Source organism: Aotus nancymaae, unplaced genomic scaffold, assembly GCF_030222135.1.
Source record: "Aotus nancymaae isolate 86718 unplaced genomic scaffold, 86718_ANA_hifiasm-v0.15.2.pri h1tg000029l, whole genome shotgun sequence".
NCBI lineage: Eukaryota > Metazoa > Chordata > Mammalia > Primates > Aotidae > Aotus > Aotus nancymaae.
Genome location: NW_026988442.1, coordinates 57816737 through 57834810, shown reverse-complemented (window position 1 = coordinate 57834810; position 18074 = coordinate 57816737). Strand labels below are relative to the sequence as shown.

The 18074-nt window shown below is 34.4% G+C and overlaps 1 protein-coding gene and 1 non-coding gene across 7 annotated transcripts in view; one reads left to right on the top strand and one right to left on the bottom strand.

Moving 5' to 3' along the window:
- Positions 1-18074, top strand: part of GALNT13 (polypeptide N-acetylgalactosaminyltransferase 13) — a 598306-nt gene that overhangs the window by 509883 nt on the left and 70349 nt on the right. The window lies entirely within an intron of this gene.
- LOC135277131 (U4atac minor spliceosomal RNA) lies at positions 5053-5177 on the bottom strand. Its single transcript, XR_010344730.1, has one exon. It is a non-coding gene; the product is annotated as a U4atac minor spliceosomal RNA (small nuclear RNA).

Genomic DNA, 18074 nt, shown 5'->3' with positions numbered 1-18074 from the left:
AGTATAAAATGTTCCTATTTCTCCACATCCTCTCCAGCATCTGTTGTCTCCAGATTTTTTAATGATCGCCATTCTAACTGGCGTGAGATGGTATCTCAATATGGTTCTGATTTGTATTTCTCTAATGACTGGTGATGATGAGCATTTTTTCATATGTTTCTTGGCCTCATAAATGTCGTCTTTTGAAAAGTGTTCATATCCTTCACCCACTTTTGTTTTTTTCTTTTAAATCTGCTTTAGTTCTTTGTTAATTCTGGATATTAGCCCTTTGTCAGATGGGTAGATTGCAAACATTTTTTTCCCATTCTGTTGGTTGCCAGTTTAATGATTGTTTCTTTTGCTGTGCAGAAACTCTTAAGTTTAATTAGATCTCATTTGTCTATTTTGGCTTTTGTCGCCATTCCTTTTGGGTGTTTTAGTCATGAAGTCCTTGCCTGTGCCTATGTCCTGAATGATATTGCCCAGGTTTTCTTCTGGAGTTTTTATGGTGTTATATCTTATGTTTAAATCTTTAATCCATCTGGAGTTAATTTTAGTGTACGGCGTAAGGAAGGGGTCCAGTTTCTGTTTTCTGCACATGGCTAGCCAGTTTTCCCAACACCATTTATTAAACAGGGAATCCTTTCCCCATTGCTTGTTTTTGTCAGGTTTGTCAAAGATCAGATGGTTGTAGATGTGTGAGTTTGCTTCTGAGGCCTCTGATCTGTTCAACTGGTCTATATCTCTGTTTCGGTACCAGTACCATGCTGTTTTGATGACTGTAGCCTTGTAGTATAGTTTGAAGTCTGGTAGGTGATGCCTCCAGTTTTATTCTTTTTGCTTAGGATTGTCTTGGCTATGTGGGGTCTTTTTGTTCCGTATGAAGTTAAAGTAGTTTTTTTCCAGTTCTGTGAAAAAGATCATTGGTAGCTTGATGGGGATTGTGTTGAATCTGTAAATTACTTTGGGCAGTATGGCCATTTTCATGATACTGATTCTTCCTAACCATGAGCATGGAATGTTCTTCTATCTGTTTGTGTCCTCTCTTATTTCCTTGAGCAGTGGTTTGTAGTTCTCCTTGAAGAGGTCCTTTACATCCTTTGTTAGTTATATTCCTAGATATTTTATTCTCTTTATAGCTATTGTGAATGGGGGTTGGCTCATGATTTGGTTCTCTGTTAGTCTGTTATTGGTGTATGGGAATGCTTGTGATTTCTGCACATTCATATTGTATGCTGAGACTTTGCTGAAGTTGCTTATCAGCTTAAGGAGATTTTGGGCTGAGATGATGGGGTCTTCTAAATATACCATCCTGTCATCTGCAAATAGAGACAATTTGACTTCCTCTTTTCCTAACTGAATACCTTTCTTTCTTTTTCTTGCCTGAATGGACCAATAACAAGGGCTGAAGTTGAGGCAGCAATTAATAGCCTACCAACCAAAAAAAGTCCAGGTCCATATGGGTTCACAGTGGAATTCTACCAGGCATATAAAGAGGAGCTGGTACCATTCCTTCTGAAACTATTCCAAACAATTAAAAAAAGAGGAGATCCTTCCTAACTCATTTTATGAGACCAGCATCATCCTGATACCAAAACCTGATAGAGGTAAAACTAAAAAAGAAAACTTCAGGCCAGTATCCATGAGGAACATCGATGCAGAAATAAAATACTGGCAAACCAAATGCAACAGCACATCAAAAAGTTTATCCATCACGATCACGTAGGCTTTATCCCGGGGATGCAAGGCTGGTTCAACATATGCAAATCTATAAATGTAATCCATCACATAAACAGAACCAAATACAAAAACCACATGATTATCTCAATAGATGCAGAAAAGTCCTTCGACAAAATTCAACAGCGCTTTATGCTAAAAACCCTCAATAAACTAGGTATTGATGGAACTTATCTCAAAATAATAAGAGCTATTTATGACAAACCCACAGCCAATATCATACTGAATGGGCAAAAACTGGAAGTATTTCCTTTGAAAACTGGCACTAGACAAGGATTCCCTCTCTCACCACTCCTATTCAATAATTTTTATATTTTTAGTAGAGACGGGGTTACGCCATGTTGGCCTGGCTAGTCTCGAATACCTGACCTCAAGTTATCCGCCCGCCTCGGCCTCCCAAAGTGCTGGGATTATAGGCATTAGCCACCACGCCAGGCAGTTATCCTTCACTTTTTATATACATTTACATTCTTATGTTTTTTTGCAAAAATGTAAGTGCCAATTTAGCACCTACTAGACAAACTAGTTTAGCATTTAATTTTCACATGAAAATTAGAATCCCACCTAGTTGGGGTTATTTTCCCATTCTGCTCTTTTCTTTTCAAATGAGCAAACTCACTAACTTCACAGAGGCTTTATTTATCTTTTTATTCTATTTGCTGAAACCCTCAAGTATGCTACAACTCTAGTCTCTGGGTTTACAAGAATAGATGTTTTTTCCCTAAGCAGGTCACGATCAATTGTTGAATATAAATGATGTTCATATAAGTAATTCTCAAGCATACCCTTCAATTTAAGTCAACCAGAGAAACACAGCTACACCACCATCAAAGACAAAACGAAAAATATAGTTGTGTTCTATTTATAAATTGTCAATATTTTTAAAATATAGAGAATGAAAAACTTGGACTTTATGCTAGAATGTGCTATTGTTATTACAAAGAGTTCCCATAATTTCATCTGTGCATTGTTATGATTCATCCCAAAATTGTTTGAAAGGGTAAGTTTTCCCAATAAAATTAAGATTTAATTTGCAAACAGTATGTCTATTTCATAAAGTAAGGCGAACTTCCATGACAAGATCATCCTATAGATCGATTGAGACTTGACTAAAGTAATGAAATGTCTCTCCACTAGCTTTATTCAGAGCAAGTGGAAACAGTCATCGACTTAGGTTTCCATTGTCTGCATTCTTTCCTGTTAGATATTCAATAAATGTAATTAGATTGATTAACTGACTAAACGAGTCTTACTTACTGCATAAGAGGAACTATCTCTGTAAAAGGAAATCTCCCTTAGCAGCCAAATTTTCTGAAGGATGTCTTCAATATGAAGAGTAATGAGTTATTTTCCTCCACAGAAACCTGACCCAATATCAGCCTAGTGAAGAGACCTAGACCTCAGGCCATTAGTGTGAAGTCAGTGCTATTGACGATCATCAAAGACTTTCATCCCTTCCAGTAGAGTACTTAAGAAATAAATGTCATTGATGAGAACTAAAGCCTGTTGATGTGTTCCTGTAATTAATCTTAATAATATGTTAAATTTTTTTCTGATTGTGTGCATATACATCATTTACATTGATTTATGCCAAAGCTATTAGGAAGGATTTGGTGTCATATCATAGCCAAAGTTATTCTCTTCTTTTTCTTCTTCCTTACTCCTAATAAATATCCCAGATGCAGACAGTCATAATCTGATATTCAGATATTTACATTTAAAATAAAATATTCCTGTCTTTTCAAAAGTTTTCAAAGTTCTATATCTTTGTCTAAAATATATAGTTTAGAAAATATATTGTATATATGTATGCATTACATGTATGTAATAGTCTATAAATATAAGGGTGTACATGTTGCTTGCTATATATGTAATTAGCATATATTTAATCATGAGCATCTTGTCGCTCATATATAGCACAGCCTCAGACATAAGTCATGTCTAAAGAAGAATGTGATGGAAACAACCAGAACCTCGTAACAAGATTGAGTAAACCAATTGACATCTCTTTTAGACTGAGATCTCAAGTGCAATGAGTTAAACTGTTAAATTCAGATCTGCTCCAAGTGAGCATTAATTTCTAAAATGTGTTATATATGTCACAAATTCTGAGCAGTGTTAATCAGGTGATAATTCTTAGGTGAGAACTGAGGTTATCTGTCAAGTGAGCAGGATTTGTTGCACCATGGGAAGAATTCCTCTGTAAGATGGATAGAAACAGAGTTGGAGTACAACTATGATTCCTGTGTGGAAAGAGATCAGCAGAGAAGAGGGAAGGAGGAGAGTATAGTTACACAAAAAAGCAAGTCCAAGTTTTAATCAGATGATCAAATAAGTCAATTCTAGATGTTACTTAAGGTACAGGGACTCCAACAAACTATCAGACCTTTAAGGTGAGCACATAGACTGATCAGACTGGATTATGAATAATGTAAAAGAAGAAATACCATGTAATACTCTCCCTTAGACCATATTGGACACTGTGAAATGAAGGAGTTTCATTGCTGCTTTCTTTTTGTGTTCATTTATTTTAGTTAAATAAACTCCTTTTTAAACAAATTGAAATTATATAATGGGGTAAAAATAGAATTCACTTTATGCTGTGTGGAGAGTTTCTGGTTATAAAACAGCTGAGATGTAAGCCATAAATGAAGAGAGAAAACATAAGTGATAAAACATAAGCAAATCATTCTAAAAATAACTACCAGGGAACAAGGGAGTTCAAGATGTTAAGAGCCCTTATCTTTGTGGAAAAATTGATACCTCTATCAATCCTCTCTCTAGATTCAGTTCCTAAAAGTGAAAAAAAAATCCCAAGAAAAGAAAGATTAGAAAAGTAAAAAGAATTTGATATGAGCAAATGGTCCAGAAGTAGACCAAGTGGTAGAAAGCATAATTTTGTTAGCCATTAGTTACATAGAGCAGGTTATGTTCCTACCTGAGAAGTCAGAAAGCATTACTGAAAACCCTAGCTGGCATTTCCAGCAATTTGTGAGAACACAGTTTACATTCTGAAGCCCAAGGTCAGCATTGCTCTTTAATCTTATGTAACATTTCATTACTTATTACCATTTAAAGAGTATGAAATAAAATAACAATAGGATTGGCCTTCTCATTCTGAGCTTCTTATGAGAGATTAGGCAGTGCAAAGGCCAGTATGGCTCAGACAAAGCTGACTACAGAATAGAAACCTCTGCCAGCAGAGGTGGCAGCAAATCCTTCTGCGGAGGTGTGGCTGACCAGATGTAGGCCTATGTTTCCCAAAGAACCATGGGCGCCACTTCTGTGACATGAAAACCTTTTTATTTTTTGTTTTTTTAAAAAAGGCTTTTCATTTTTTCCAAAAATTTTCCCAACGTGAAGCAGAGCTGTAGTTGATGCGAGTGTGTTGTTTAGGGTTAGCAGCACCGCCCTCACTATGCGCTCATTGGACAGTGGCGCAACCCCAAGAAAAGGATGAATAAAAACCTTTTTTAATGGAGAATATCTAGACAAATTTCTCCCTATATTACCTTCATTATTTGTAGAGTAAAACGTAAAGGGTTTTAACTTCAGAGAAATGATGTACAGGCAGGGAGATGGGTGGAGTTGACCTAATGCAGAGATGGGGAGCCACAGCTCCTGGAGTCAGATATGTCATCTCTTAATGCTGTTTATGCCATTGCCTTGTTATTGGATGGTACACAGGTAATTGATTTATCTGGCTCAGTTTTCTCTTTACTAAAATGAACTTAACATCTGTATCATACAGTTACAGGAACAAGCCTGGGACTGAGGAAACTCTCAGTAAATGTTGACTGTTGTAATTACAACCTTAGTATGACATCCTCCGAAATTCTTAACTTTTTGGTAACCAGTAAGATATATTAAGGGGCAACAAGATTCTTCTGGGGTACCACTCTCCTTGACTTCCTTCAGATTTTGCTAGCTTCAAATCACAAGTCATCAGTAAAGGCACCATTGTGTTCCAGAACTGTAAAGTATCGTTCTGGTGGAGGCTTTGAGAAGACACCAAGTTGTTTTTTGTTTGTTTGTTTGTTTGTTTGGATTATACTTAATTTGTATTTAAATTCACTGGACTAAATAAGATGCCCTAGGGAGAAAGTTTCCATTGAAACAAAACAATCTCAGAGTTGAGTCTCAAGGCATAACATTTAGAAGGCCAACTAAGAGGAGGCACCAGCAGAGAGAGCCAAGGATGGGTGTAATGAAAGAACACCAAAAGAGTTTGGTGTTACAGAAGCCAAGAAAAGATAAGCTGGAAAGTAGGGAGTAGGCACTTGTGTGAAATGTTGCTGAGAAGGTAAGATGAAGACAAAGAAGTGGCTATGAGATCAGGTTACGTGGAAGCCATTGGTGACTTTGCTTAGTGAAGTGTCGATGGAGTGGTGTTGATGGAGATTGAAGGCAGAACAGGAAGTGTGAAAATGGAAAATGACAACATAGGCTAGTGTACCTCAACCCTAGATCCACCTGTGGAATTTTAGAGAATTTCCAGTGCCTTATCCCATACCAGAAGTAGAGGGATGAGCTTGAAAGTATTTTTGAAGCTGGAGTATTGTTAATGAGTTTCCAGATAATTCTAATATTGCTGCCAGCATTGAGAATCACTATTATAAACAAATGTTTCAAGTAGTTTTTGAGTGTGTGTGACAGAAAGCAGAGGGTGACCATGTAGCAGGAAAAGTATATGTCGTTATTAAATGTAGGTTTGATTATTTTTTAAATATGAAATACAAGAGGATGTTATGAATTCATAAGGAGAATCCTGCCTAGAGGGAGAGTAATTGATGATTCAGGAATAAGAGGAAACAATAGCAAAAGGAAATTCCTTGAGGAGGGCAGAGGGGACAGAAACTGCATAATTATATAGAAATCATATCTGATGGTAACAAGTGCAGGCATTTTCATTTTCACCAATGAAGAAACTCATCTTGCCTGGTTTGCACCTATATTCTGATTCTGAGTAGGGAAAACTTAGAAAACAAGGCCTTAAGGTTTTTTTGTTTTGTTTTGTTTTGCTTTGCTTTAATTAAATCTTAATTTCCCATAGAAACATTAATCTTTTGGAGTCATTATGATCAGGAGGTAAGTCAACATGTATATAAAAATACTCACCTATCCTCTATTTAGGTAAATAAGAATGAACAATCTATTAATCCGTTTCATACACAACTTTCCAAAGTTTAAGAATAGAAGTTTAACCACTTATACCTGACATAGACAAATACATAAGTAAAATGGAAATTCATTGCCTAAACTGATATTCAGTAAGTTATTACAACATATTAGAGAAGAAGAGATGCTCTCATCAAGAATGGGAAATATAGAAGGCTACTTTTCAATGAATAGTACAGAAAGCTTTGAAGATTCTAAAGCTTAATGGCTTCATAAAAAATTAGTCTTTTTTTTTCTGACTGTAAAGAAGTTACCTGGATTTGTAAAGAAAAAAATGGTTTAATTCAGCCTCCAAAATTCACTAAATTGAGTGAGATTTTATTGTTACGTTAATTTGATATTTGTCTAGTTCAAGAGAGAAATGGAATTTGCTCAGGGTTATAATCCAAAGAGATCAAGACCTGAGCATATGGAGGAATCCTATAATCCCCCTGATGTACTGATTGATTTGTGTGGCTGCAAATGTTTCCTAACAACTAAAGGTGGTAGAAAACAGATTTCTGGTCCCTGGAGCCCTGTTAAGAAATAAGTTTGCATTCAGATATCTATGTACAAATGCCTTCATCCCAATGTCATTTGTAATAATACTTGCACAAGGATAAAATGTAACAGTCGACAATAGGGGACCAATCAACTAAAACAGCCATTGAAATATTTACAAGGTGTATTTTATTAAGAAATTTCTTAGAAAATAAGGTAAAATATAAAAAAAAGTGAACACAAAATACAGTATATTTTCAGCTAGCTGAAAAATACAAAATAAAAAGTAAGATAATAAAATGTTAACTATGCTTATTTTGGGGTAGGGAAATTGTCTGTGATTATTACGTTTTATTCTTCTTCCCTTTCAGCATATTTGAGTTTTCATAGTGTGCATACATTGTTCTGTGTTTGAAAAAAAAATTCCTTTTACAGATATACTTAAATCATGAAAATTGTATAAGCTCCATTTACTTGTTTTCCTTTTCAATATAATTTTAAAATAAGTTAAAAAATAAACTCGATTTTTTATGTAATCATTAATACTGTCAAAAATTTTTAGAACACTTTTCAAAGGACATTATTCCTACGAGCTAAGATACCTAAAATTTTGGTTTAAAAAAGTCAAAATATTTTAAGTACTTTAACATCAAAGTCAATTAGAGTAATGAAAAGTTATAAAAAGAATCGTGTGCAAAAATATTTGCTTGGTGTTTATACATTTTATGGTAAACTTTCATTTATTCCAGATGCTGAGATTAAGACATCTGGTACAGTATGAGGAAACACTATTTAAAAAGAAAAAAATACATTAAATTTAGTTGTGCTAATTACCAAATCAAATACAAAAAATGTTATAACAAAACCGAGGTTGTGTTATACATATGTACTCACTGTTTACATTGAGGCTTGAATCATGATGGCACGAGGATTTTTCTGTTCCCTTCATCTTTGATTCTGTCTGTCCATGTCTTGATCATTCAAAACCTTGAAGATAATTTTAAATTCAAATTCAAAACCTTGAGAGCTGTCTAGTTCAGACTTTCAATCTGCTAAGACAAATGATGTCTTCAACAAACAATATATCTTTTTGGACCATGTAAACAGTAAGGGATAGAACAGATAATTTCATCACTGGACTTTGGACATTTTGCCCTCAAAAGATCTTGTATAAAAATCAGACCTGTTTTTAAAATAGCATCCCATGTTTCCACTATTTTTTACATTGCCTTTACTTACATAATTGTTAAGTCAAAAGACATGAAACAGGTTTTGATTGCAGAATAGTAACAGCAAACCTTTTCCCATGTTGGGCACAAGTCTTCCCTTGGCCTTATAATAGCGGCTTACACGTGTGGAAGGAGTAGTGTTTTAAGGACTTTTAAGGATTCTTACCGAGTGTGAACAATAACAAAAATAGTCAGAGCTCTGTGGGTTTTGTTTATATTTTGCTTTGTTTTATTTAAGATTTCATGCATCCAAGTGCCATTTTTTGGTTTTAAGATGTGAGGGTAACGTTATGTTTAAAATTTGCTACAACTCCTCAAAGGCTTTTGTGAATTCTTCCTTCAGACTTGTCAACTGAGACAGTTCACCAATTATAACACAAAGTACTGTCTTTACTCCCACCCTTCTTCCTTTCCCGGCTTCCTTCTTTCTTCACTCTTGTGCAGTATAGGAATGAGATTGTGACTGGGAGTCTGAAACCTCCATTTTGCAAATTGATAATATGATTTTATTATCTGTATTGCTGAGAGCCACTGAGATATAGGGTGAATTCCTAATATTAGGCAAACATACAAATTCTTTACCCAGATTCCCCTTTGTTGAAGAAGGAATACTTACAAATTATTAATTTAGAGAAGTTATAGTAGTTGTTTTTCAAATCTTAATTAAGCATAATTGCTTTTTTGTCCTTAAAAGCATATGGAGAGACAGTTAAATGAGTTTTCAATGAAATGTGAGCTGATGGTTCTTGTTTAGTACAAGGAAAACTGATGAGCAGTTGGAAGAATTAGAAGCCATTACCAGAGAGAAGGCTCTAAATGAAAGCTGAACTATGAACTTCAGAATTGAGTAAGGAAAAAAAGGGTGGGAGAACCCTTACATACCTAATTATGATGTAATTCGATGGCAAGTATGTAAAGTTGATTTCAAGTACCCTAGCTATACCAGCAGAGGTTGTCATTGCACATAATTGTTTCATTAGTTACGACTTGTAAACACATGGAAACATCATTCAGCTGCCCCTTTTGCAGTTGAAAGTATGGCTTCCCTGAGTGTTGATTCCATATTGAGGTTTGAATTAACAAAAAAATCCAGCTTATACTGTGCTTTGAAATGCTGCAAGCCCAGATTTTTATTTTTTTAACTACCTTTGTTTTAATTATCTTTCAAAAAGACAATGGGCTAAATAACCATTCTGATAGTGATTTAATTAATCTCGATTATTAAATCTGATCAGTCATTTAGAATACAGTCATTCATTTCCTGGACAGGGAAGAATAAATATAATCTATGGATGTTCACAGAAATAATACTTAAGACTGGCAAGAAGATAAAGAGGACAGGCCCAAGATAAAAAGATAGAGCTATATATAGGGACAAGGAGGAAACATTCTGTGCACTTTAGTGTTACCCTCTGGAAAAACCCTGGGCTACTTTCCTTTGCTCATTCCAGGAGGATCTGATTTAGAATGTCCTTCTCTGCTCATTGGGGGCTTCCTTCCAACGAACAATAATGGACGGAAAGAGATGTAATCACTAGCCTGGGAAATTTATCACTGAAAAAGGACAACAGGAATGTGGACACTAATGCAAGAAGACAAACAAACCCAAGCAGCCACCAAGAGACTAGCTTCAGGAATCAATCAGTTTATTCTTCCCATTCTCATTCACCTCATGGGGGTCAAAACAACTTGACTTTAATAATACAATTTTCAAACCACTTACAAATCACGCAAATTGTGGTCTTTCTGATATGCTGTTAGGAGAGCAGCTGTTTTATCCACCGAGGGAATAGCAAATCCGACTGCATGCATGCTTTTGAAGCAGCTTTAAGTTTTAAAAGGGAAAGGCTTCCATCTACTGGATGCTTTGAGTAATAAAGACTGAGAATCCACATCAGATTTCCTTTTGTGCTAGCAATGCACAACCTGACATGTTCACTTAGAGGTTTTCTAATTCCTTTAAAATACATTTTATTGGAATAATCTAGTTATTACCGAATATGTTCAGCTTTGACAAAATATAAAGCCCACATTATATCACAAAAGGGAGTCAAAAGGAATATATGATTTATCCTTCTTTTCACTTGGAAACAATTATATGGAGCAGTTAAATACCCAATAAAGACATTCTATTTGTTAAGAAAGTTCATAATGAAGATAGCTTTAACTGGAATATGAAGATGGTTGAAACAGAATGGGGTGTTTCAGTCCCTCACTTTTTTTCTTTTCTAAATATTGTATTGCTTTTAATTAACAAATCTCATCTTCATTAGAGTTCCCTTATTTTGAATTCAGCTAATTCTATTTAATGACATATATTTTTGCTAATATGTTGCATTATATAGTTAGAAAAGAACATGGGTATTTTTCTAGGCATGTTTTGTAAATGAGATATATATAATTTGAGCTAAATCGTGTATTTTTTTCTGTAATCTTTTAAGTTAGCACATAAAGATAAAAAAAACTTTTTTCCAGCAGATAGATTTTTTAAAGAATGTAAGAATTTAATGCTTTTATTTAAAACAAATTCCATTAATAATTTTTTTAAGTATACAGCACAATATCTTAGTGTCTGAGTCTTACTAAAGTCTTTTAAATTAATATCAATGTCAAAATTAATATCCAAATTATACTGAATATCTTTTATATTAAATGAAAACACATTACAAGTTAATCATGTCCACTTATAACTATGAGAATATTATGGTAAAAAGGACAATTTAGAAATCATGACAAGATTTTTTTTTAATTCAAACTCATTCATATCTAGGACAGTATTATTTATGGGTTTTCTATGTTTCCATAAAGTGAGGTTGAAGAAATAAAGCAGAAAATTCTTAAGACTTGCCCCCTATACCAAAACAAATATCTAAGGATTTGCAGATGCGTTATCTACAGCTTTAACTATTCCTTCCTTTATAAGTTAGTGAATATAAAATTCCACACCTAGAAAAGACTAAGTCTTGCTAAAGCAGAATTCCGGCAGGGTTGCTGTAGAACTTATTTTGAATATTCTTAGCACCAGGACCTGGAATATAATACAATGTTAGGATCCACCTAGTTCAGGTATATTTTTATAATTCTACCTGAAGGATTATCTAAAATAGTACTTCTGAAAACTGAAACGATTTGCTGAGAATAATTGGCAATGTAAATTGTTTATATTTAAATATATATTAGCTTGGTAAGTATATAAAACAAATACTAAATTACAGAAGATAATATGATAATTCCTCTTTGATAAGGACCTAAATATTTTCATTCAGTGGTTTTTTTCTCTTTGGGTTGTCTGGGTTCTGTTCATTGTCTTTTTTGTGATGAATCTTTTTCACATATTTATGGCCCATGCAGATTGACAATAGAAATGTTTATTTCATTTTTGCAACTGAAAATTTCTTGGCATTTACAAAAGAAAGATAAGAGACAGAGGAAGTAAGGAAGGAAGGTAGGAAGGGAAGGAGGGAGAGAGGCAGGGAGGAATTAGCCTTTTCTTTACACTTGCCCCTCTAAATCAATCCTGAAGCTACTAAATATAACAATAAAAGAAGGAACCACTCAGAGGCTTTAGTCCATACATTCACCTCAAATTATTTAAATGAGACTTCACTAAAGCCTAGGGGAGGACACAGAGGAAATAAAAATGAAAAGTTACATAGGCATAGATAATCTGACTTAAAAATAATAGTTAATTCATTCTAATATGTCCCAGACATTCCTCTAGGTCCTAGGGCTCTAGCAGTACATGAAACAGACAAAATATTTTTTTCTTAATTGTACTTACCTTCTAGTATGATGACAGAAAATAAGATAGATTATGATAGCAGCTGAGGAAATCAGTAGATTTGAAAGGGAACTGGGTGAAGAAGCAAAGCCATGTTAGATAGGGTAGCCAGAGGCTTCACAGAGTCTTTAGTGTGTTGATCATATGATGCTGTGACCTAGAGGAAATCAAAGCTCAGTCTCTAAAGACATGCCACCCTTTTGGAGTGCATTCCTTTTTGGCTAGATTATCTTGGTCTTCTTCCTTGTAGCTGCATTTATATGACCCCTGTCCTTATAAAGTGCCCCAACCTCGAATATGCTACTTGCATTTCAGACCCACAGCCTATTTTACCTTAAGTCCCTGTCTGAGGAATGAACACAGAGAATGCCAATTCTCTATAAGAGAAACCCACCCTTCCACACCACATTTAAGTACAACCCCCATTCAAGAGGGTCAGTGGGATCCCAGAAGGAGGTTGTTCTGCTATACTTGCTCAATATTCAGATTAAGAATTGATCATTTATCACAAGCGTTACTGAGATTGCTTGGTTGACTATCTTAGAAATGATCTGAGATGTGCAGCCTTGTGCCTTCACTTGAGAGATAAAGAAGTAAGTATATAACTAATTCTTTAAGTTAGAGAGATTGACTTATTTCTGCATCTCCTGCTATTAGGAAATGCCTCAGCTATAGGAAATTTACTTCAAAACCATTATACATCTTCTCTGTTGTAGGCACCTAATTTAATATAGTTTACACATGTACAAAAATTGCATCTTATTCTGCCTATGTTAAACAATGCAGAGCACAGATTGGTTGCAACAATTTGCTGTCTTAGAAAAATATGTGTCAAATGTTGTAAATTTTGAAGTCACAGATAATTTTTCTTCATATCCATTGACTAACCTCTCGCATTCCTCCCCTCCTGATTCTCTGGTATTGACTCTTTGGCTCTGCTTATATGATACTATATCTTGTCTTTTTTTTTTTTTAATTCCACACATGAGTGAGATTAACCCTGATTTGATCATTATACAACATATAGTATCAAACCATCAAATTGTGCCCCATAAGTATTTACAATTACAATGTATTCAGTGGAAGTAATATAAACATTTTTCAAGATAAATTACTTTGGATGAACAATTGATCTGCACCATTTTGTCACAATGCCTCTATTTTGGCTTCAGGTATCAGGACTCTTCTCTCTTCATTTAAAATTTGATAAACTGTGACTTAAAAATATTTCAGGCCCAGTCTCAAGGAAATGTCCTGTTACACTACGTAAAATGAAATCATAATAACAGCAGTAATTTCAGAGGACACAGAATATGGGGCTAGAAATACATAATGTGTGTGTAATAAATGATGCCTAGCCCTTTAAAAGCAGAAAATAAAACTACATTAACTATAATTTAAAAGATAAACTAAATGTTATGACATTAGCTCATCTTAGTAAAACAGTTAAAAAGTTGTACTTTCATATAAGACACATGTCATATTGACTAAGGGCTAACAATATGTCTTCATAAAGCAAACTCACCTTGTAAAATGCTATGTACCTTTCTCTACTTTTTTAGAGCCTTAAACTAGATTTTCATAAACCAGGTTTATCAAACTTTCTTAACATTTTCTTAATCTTACTACAGACTATCTTTAATAGTAGAGATCTTGGTTATGAAGCTATGAGTGAAAATTAAGATATTGCTTAAGTGCAAATAGTTTTAAAATAATTCATTTTTGGTCTATTAATATTGTCTAATAGTCTACATATTCAATTTCTTAGAAGGCTGTTTGATTCTCGTGTATTTAAAATTAAATCATCTAGAAACTACTTAAAATGTAAAAATATACTGATGTGTTAATAATTAATATGAGTAGTCCTATAATGTCTGTGTTCTTAAATATTGAAACTCAGCATTGGTTTATTGACAAACAGAAATCTATGATTACACTATGTAGTAATTGTACAATTTTAATGCTCTTAAAATATGCAATGAATTTTGCAGCACTGCCTTGCAGAGTAACTCTTAACTGAGTAAATACTGAATACTTGGCAGGAAAAAAATTGCAAAATTAAATAATAACATTTAAAAAGATTAAAGGGATTAAGATTACTGAACCCCATGAAAATGTTAATAAAACACATAATGACTGTTACGTAAAGTAGCAAATATCTTAATCCATGACTAAAATCACTGAAAATTGCTTTTGAATTTTTAAATCTAGCAGAAGGAATAAAATTAAACTTTTTAAATGTTTCTATTTATATTTAAAAATGCAAAAAGGAATAAATAGTACAGTAACCTGTTATTAGATTATAAAGTACTTTACTGTAAAGTTTATGTAACTGAGCAAAAGGTACTTATCAGTTTTTTGACACAGGTTAACATTCTTTATCTCTCACTGTGCCAAAATACTTCGTATACATCATTCTACTTCTTTCCTCATAATAATCCCATGAAGTATTAAAAGTTATCTGTTTTACTCTCAAAGAGTAAAGCAACTTAATAAAAGTCGTATAGCTACCATGTGATGCACTGAAATTCATACTCAGAAGGATCATTCACAGGAATGAAATTAATAATCTAAGTCTCCATTGCTTCACAGTTTTCAGCCTAATGCTTTTTAGACTCTAGGGTGACATTTTGGTAAAAGGTGATAGCATGTCTGTATGTAGCCTTAAATAGTAATGTGTTAATATTTCTAAAAGTTAACTCTTAAAAGATTTTTAATGTATATATTAAGAAATTAAATGATGATTTAAACAGTTTTATAGTAGTCCTTCCAGAATTTTTTTTTTTTTTTCTGGGAGATTTTCGAAGATGAAAAAGGACTTAATGCTATCAGCATCAAAAGATATTCCAAGTGAAATCTAAAAAGATGCAAAGGGCAACATATTATCTGTCAATATGTACAAAGCCTGTACTAAATTGCCACAAACTTAGTGGTTGAAATCCAGACATAGTATTTCTCAAGAGTCCAGGGATGGCCCACCTGGGGCCTCTGCATCAGGGTCTCTCACAATTGCTATTAATGTGTTGATGGGGGCTGCAATCTCATCTCATGGCTCAACTGGGGAAGAGTCTGCTTCCAATTTTACACGTCAACATTTAGTTCCTTGCAGATTGTCAGGCTGAAAGCTTTTAGTTTCTTGTCTGTTTGCCAGCAGTTTCTTATCATGTGGCCCTCTCCATAAGGCAGCCTACAACATGGCAGTTTGCTTCACCAATGCCAGAAATGCAGAGAGTAAATAGTTTCTGCTAGCAAGACGTAGTGTTATTATCTAAGTGACACAATCACCTTTGTCCTATTTTTTGGATTAGAAGCAAGTCATAGAGTCTAGCCATATTCAAGGGCAAGAGGTCACAACTACACATGAAGATCAGGAAGTAGTAGGGGTAAATATTAAACCTTTTTAGGGTCTGTTTGCTACAGAAAATAATGCGGAACCAAACAAGTGAACAATCCTTGTAAATAGCTAAATAAAAACCACTTTTTATCAATATATTCCCAAACAATTAAACCAGGAGGCACTTCCTGTAATGCCCACCCACTCTATATCTCAGCTCAAAGACTACTTTCCTCAGAGAAGCCTTCCCTGACCACCCCTCCCTGACCACCAGTGAATCAGTTGCTATTTGTTTGCGTTTATTCTCTATACATCTCTCAAATACACTTGTAATCTCACATTTGTTAATTTTTAGTGTTGGCTATTTTATTAAATCCTGATTAAACTGATGAGGAAAGAAACTGTATAGATGTTTTGTGCAACATTGAATCCCCATCACCCAGGACAGTGTGTAACATAAGATGCAAAACAAAACATGAGTGAAGGAACAGATGTTAAGGACACTAACCTGGAAGTCAGGAAACGTAGGCACCAATATGAACTGTTCTGTTTCACTCAAGTCCAGTCATATTTCCAAGGCTCAGGTTGTTCATCTGTGAAAGGTCATTTTCTAATGCAAATGATTAGAATTTTGATACAATTTTTTGATTTTATACTGCTTTTAATAATTAAATTTTTACTGTATTGAAATGTTTTTCCCCAGAATTCTTTAGTAGCTGCTGCCTTCATCTTTTGACCAGTGATTCTGAGGTATTCCCAAACAGTTTGCAACAGGCAGAGTTAGAGGATAAGAGAAGTAATGTGAGAAGCTTAAATCAGCATTTGTAAATTACATGTATTTTAAGAAACACTCCTGATGCTCTTCAGAGTTTGTGCATTTGAATGCCACAGCTATGATATAATTCGAAATGTTTCCCTTTCCCCTAGACAAATGAAAACCTCACCAGAAAACAGAAACTACATTACACACATGTTGTTTCCTTTCAAGACGTTGGCATCCTGCCTTCCCCTTCAGCTGCCCAACCCCCTCTATGGACACAGAGGGTTTGTTAAATTAAATGGTAGCATAGTCCAGGACCAATGACTTCTTGAGAAAAATATAAAGCTCTAAAAAAGAAGAGTGGCATGTTAGAATTCTCTATGTAACAGAGAACTAGACTATTATGTAGGAGAATATTTTAGCATCACAATAGTACAGCTGACATGCTTGGCCTGCTTTCATCATGACTGAATGTTTCCCTTATTTAGTGACTACTGAGAGGTTCTCATACCAAGCAGTGTTTAGTTTTTGAAGTGTATCTTATGTATGCAATAAATAACTTTGCATTGTTTTCAGTATCAATTCTTTGACATGAGCAGTGCTAGAAGAAAATAAATAGTGCATGGGAAACCCAGGAGCAGTATGTTACTCAACCATTCTCCAAAGTCATATGTCAAACTCATGGTTATTGAAATTTTGGTCATAGATTGTTCCACAGTTAACAGTGCACAGTGTCCCGGGGGTGACTAATGATTCTCCTGTAGCCTTTTTCAGCTTACTCATTTATAGCAGTTCAGGACAGAAGGGGAAAACTGGTTGACAGTTGAGGCCAAGAGTAATTTTTACAATTGTTCTTTCAATCCACAAATCAACGTGTTCTTTTAAAAGCATTTTTTTAAAAAAACAAAATCTCAGTTTCTACTGTTCTTAATAGTGTGTCTTAACTGAGAGACTGTGGTTATGGAATTTGTATTTTTCTTTGTTAATATGTAGTGTATGTGTCAAAATCACCCTGGTGCACAAATGTAGACGGGAGAAATGGCAAGTGCAGAGAGATGTGGAGCATCAGTTTCATGTTTGTTAGTACTTTGGGCTGAGACCTTAAATGATACCTGTAGGAGTGCAATTCCGAGACATCTTGGAGATGATGAATGGTACGCTTCTTATTGAAAAGGCATCTGAGCCAGAGTAAGTGGTTTATTTCCCACTTCATTCATCTGATATACAACAAAAATACACAACCCCAGAAAATAGCTATCCTACTGTTCTGTTAGGAGATGATGTGCCACTTGCAGTGCATATCCACATGAAAACAACAGACATAATGGGTAACATTTAGTGAGCACTTACTATGCGTGATGCACTGTTGGAATGTTTTATGTGTTAACTCATTTCATAATCATAATATCACTCAGAAAAATGTGCTATTATTACCATTGCTGTATAAATAGAAATCTTTAGATGTTATAAAGATCATTCCTGTTGGAAAAAAAAATTATATGCCCTATGTTTACAGTCTGCCTAGATAGTCAAGAATTGGTTATTCATAGTTATTATTTCTTTGGTTTGAGTTCACATGATCCATAATATAATCTA